This window comes from Sinocyclocheilus rhinocerous, unplaced genomic scaffold, assembly GCF_001515625.1.
Source record: "Sinocyclocheilus rhinocerous isolate Xijiao unplaced genomic scaffold, SAMN03320098_v1.1 scaffold952, whole genome shotgun sequence".
NCBI classification, from domain to species: domain Eukaryota; kingdom Metazoa; phylum Chordata; class Actinopteri; order Cypriniformes; family Cyprinidae; genus Sinocyclocheilus; species Sinocyclocheilus rhinocerous.
Window position 1 is genome coordinate 152,055 of NW_015641498.1, and position 4,380 is coordinate 156,434.

At 41.1% G+C, this 4,380-nt stretch overlaps 1 pseudogene; it reads left to right on the forward strand.

Annotated features, from left to right (window-relative positions):
- Positions 1 to 4,380, forward strand: part of LOC107755142 (acyl-coenzyme A thioesterase 1-like) — a 26,861-nt pseudogene that overhangs the window by 1,958 nt on the left and 20,523 nt on the right.

Genomic DNA, 4,380 nt, shown 5'->3' on the forward strand with positions numbered 1-4,380 from the left:
GTAGCCAGACCTTCAGACTGACGGCTGAAGGTCTGGAATCCATGGCAGCTTTCATTAGCCAAGGCCCGCCCATGAGGCCGTTTGACTGACATGTCAAACAACCAATCAGTTTGTTTCTTTTCAGCATCACGTTTCAGGGCGTGGAAATGTCGGCACAATAACAGACCGGTGTGTAAAACTCTCGGACGTATTTTAAAGATTCTGTGCCGTGAACTTTAAATATTTCACATACTTTTGAAAATCCAGCGTTTAGTTGATCCTGATAAGCGCTCGTCGTCACAGTTGTAAACACGACGGTGTTCTTCTTTCGTGAGGGGGTTTGGCATCACGGCATTTTTGTTTCCAGGTGGAACCTGCGCTTCACAAAAATGAACCGAAACTCAGCGAATACATGCCTCACAGACATGATAAATATATCTATAGAAAGCTTTAAATGACTACTTAACGAAATAAAAAAATCAAAAACAAAAACTCTTTCATTATAATCTGTAAAGATGCACTTCTCTCTAAAGGCGCTTCTAATGAGGAGATGCCGATCAGGATTTCTGAGACACCGACTCAGAAAACACTATTTATTAGTAAATAATTCAAATATCTCCTTACTGTTTCCCCCTGACACAATTATGGTAATTACTTTTGCCGATGCTTTGCGGCAAGCTTAAGGCTATTGCGTGCATTTGAACGCAGAACTGTTCAGCTGCGCTGACGGCACGCACCATACATGCTGCTGCTGCTGGCGTGACACTAAGCACCGTCGAGCTGCTCTTGACAGTCGCGGTAGCACGGTCTCGTGTCATTTCCACCAGCTTAGCAATTTTTTTCATCACTAATTGATGGATGTCTAAAATATAAAAATAAGGAGAAGCCTAAAACAGGCCGTGTTCTTCTTTCGTGAGGGGGTTTGGCATCACGGCATTTTTGTTTCCAGGTGGAACCTTATAGAATGCGACACACACGTCTCCCAGAAATCCTGTATAATTCATCCAATCCGATGACGACTTCGAAACTCCTGAAGTGTTTCCACTTCTGTGTGCCATATGCATCAGACGTTTAGCCAACGTTCTGTGGGCGTGACGTCTGAGTTGATGGATGTCTAAAATATAAAAATAAGGAGAAGCCTAAACAGGCCCGAGGCCCGGCTCACGTCTGAACTATGACGTGAAAATTGGCCTGAAGCCCAGCCTGAGGGGCGTAAAAAAGTCGGGGCCCGAAATACAGGGCTCTAGTTCGGCTACATCAGAAATAAGTTTCTCAGTTATGAGGAGAATAAGAAACTGGCTCTGATCTAGCACACATCGAACTACTTGATTGAAAATTTATCAGAAGAGATGAAAGAAAGATAGTGGTCATCTACGCAATTCGGAAAAAGAGGCGGCTTTTCTGCATTGTTTTTAGTTTTTTTTTGTTTTTGTACAGCAGTTATTGTTCATTCTAAATGTATTTTTAATGTAGAATGTGTGTTACATAATTACAATAAATGTAACATATAAAAAAGTGCTCGTGGCTTTCTGCCTGTGGGTGCCCCCTCACGCATAAAAGTGAAACTCCGCCTATGATAGAACCATGGAAAGTTATTGGCTGATGGTTCTGACACCTCTGCCTGAGGCACTGCATCACCAGGGCTTCATAAATAAGCACCCGCACCATTACTTCTCTGATTTCCTGTCTTCAGGAAGCAATTTTATCTGGCCCTTGCTAAATTGAGTTATCTGTGAAAAAAATGTGTGTGTATCAGCTAGCAGCATAAGGTAGCAGCATCTTATCTCTTCATAGTGAAACACAATGTTATGTGGGATCTGTTTGTCACATGTGTTTTGCACTCGGTCCACCTCATTTTCGATAAAGGAAGCAAAATCAGCTTTTCCCTATCACTCTGATGTTTTTATTGATCAAAACTCAGGGAATTTTGATGGAGTCTTGAGGACAAGTAATGTGAGGGCTATTTCCCCTAGGAGGTATTTGAGTCGTAGTGAATAACTCGCAACTTGCACTAAATTCACTGCCCTTTTAGTTTAGTGCTAGAATTCCTTCAGGAGTGTTTCAGTGCTGCTGTGGCACTAGCAACTCTTTTGTGTGCACATTCTGGTTGAGGTTGTTTCTTTGTAAAGGCATTCACTTCTTTCCTGCTTTATGCATGGGACAAGGCGGTTTTCCTGTCTGGCACCTGTCTTTGATCTTGGAAGAGCTCACTTGGTCTCTGTTTGAACCACTGGATTCAGTTCCTAAGAGACATATGAGAAGTGTGGTTTAACTTCCCGTCTAGGCCTTAGAGCACAGTGCACTAAGGGTGTGGCTTCATCTTGGGCGCTTTCCTAGGGAGCACCTTTGGAAGATAATTTTGTGACGGCAGGCTGGCTTTCATTGATTTGACAGCACAGAGTGAACCTGTAAAAGGGAACATCTCAGTTATGTATTTAACCTTGATTTCCTGAATAGGGAACGAGATGCTACATAGCGGACTATGGTGCTTTAGGGAAGGAGTTAATTCTTTTTAGGGGAATGACTGTGCAACCGCTTCCTTTATGGAGGGCTGTTGATGCAGTGCCTCAGGGAGGTGGCATCAGCGACATTAGCCAATTAATTGGCATATTTCTATATGGGATTCAGACAATGTCACACCTGGAGGTGTTCCCATAGTTACAGCTACAGACACAGTGTGTTGTTCTTTGTTTAATCATGACAGGTAAACATCTTACTGTGTTTAAGTCTGATTAAGTCTTACTCATTGCATGTAAATGTAGTCATTGATCCAGACATCAGATAAAGCATTACAATATGCATGAAGTACATGATGTGGACATATGCTTTATATATAATTTAGTGGCCAAAGATGAAAGTTTGGGAGGCACTTATAAAGGCACGGATCCAATGGGGTTGCTTTGGAGTATGAGGCCCATACCAGGAAGTCAACAAGGAGTCAGGTAGCTTAAAATTTGATAATATGTTTTTTCTTACTAAGTCAAGTTTTCAGTTTTCTTTTTTATTTATATTTAATTCTCTTTTGTCACCTAACTACCCACTCTTTACTCCAGGTTACGTAAGAGAGATGTTCTCACACCAATGGTAGTTCACATCTCAGTATACATTGGGCATCTATGTCAAGGCTTCAGCCACAAAACACCTCTGGCAACCAGTGTCGCAGAGCGCTGGTACATAGCACCAGGTGTAAAGAGGGTGAATGTCAGTGAGAAAGAAGTGCGAGGAACATTATTCATTCCTCCAGGTACACACATTTTAAATAACATATTTTCTATTCACCGTTCAAGATCAATTTTACATTTGTTAATTTTCTCTGGTGTCTAAAGGGCTGATTTCTATTAGATCGTGTGTCAAAGAAGTTGTGCAAATTGTTTAAAATTACTTTTCATGTTTATTTAGGCCCTGGGCCATACCCAGGAGTGCTGGACCTATGGGGAGCAAGTGCTGGTTTGATTGAGTACCGTGCTGCTCTGCTTGCATCTCATGGCTTTGTATCCATGACACTTGAGTACTTCCCTCCAAAAGGTCTGAGACTAAAAGATGTTCATGCTTCTTACGTTGAGGTAATTCAGAACATTTGATATTCTTCTAATGTAGACCACTGATGACAAGGCATTTGATGTGATCTAGCGCAGTGGTTCTCAAACTGGGGTACGCGTACCCCTGGGGGTACGTGAGGTGACGGAGGGGGGTACGTGAACAAAATTCTGAGTTGAATTCTACCCCAACTTAAAGTAACATTAAAACCGAAAATGTCTTTCTGACAAGCAAATTGCCGCTTCTAATGTAAAAACAGGAAAATGGGAGTGCCGTAAACTGTCAAATACATGATTTCCAATCAGCTTACCTCATCTTTTGAGGTCAAAACAGACTGCATCCACACAAGCAGCATGCGTATGATAGGATGCCCGCTGAATATGCTGCTTTAGCAAATCGCGCAGCTGTTCACTGTATCTTTAAAGTAGATCTTCACTTAATAGCATGAAGAGCAAATATTGACGCACTGTACATTAAGATTGATTGAAGCTCTCTTCGATAAAGACACCCTTTGAGTTGTTTTCATGTATAAAATATGAGCAAGAATGCAAATTTCCCTGAATATCCAAACGATGGCAAATGTGCCATTAATTTTTACAACAGTTCAACAAAAAAAGATAATATTGAGTGAACATTTTACATTTTAAATTTAGCCTACATTTTAAACAGAATATTGTCATGTTTGTTATATTTTGCAACGAAATAATAGTTCCAACGAAATCCGTATCATCTGGTGTGCATCTCCAAGCAACATACAGCAGTGTTTCGTTAGTGAACGAATCTGCGGCTTTGAACGATTTAGAAAGTAAGTGATTAATAACCCATTCATAACTACAGCATTTTGCTTCGTTACTGAATGAATGA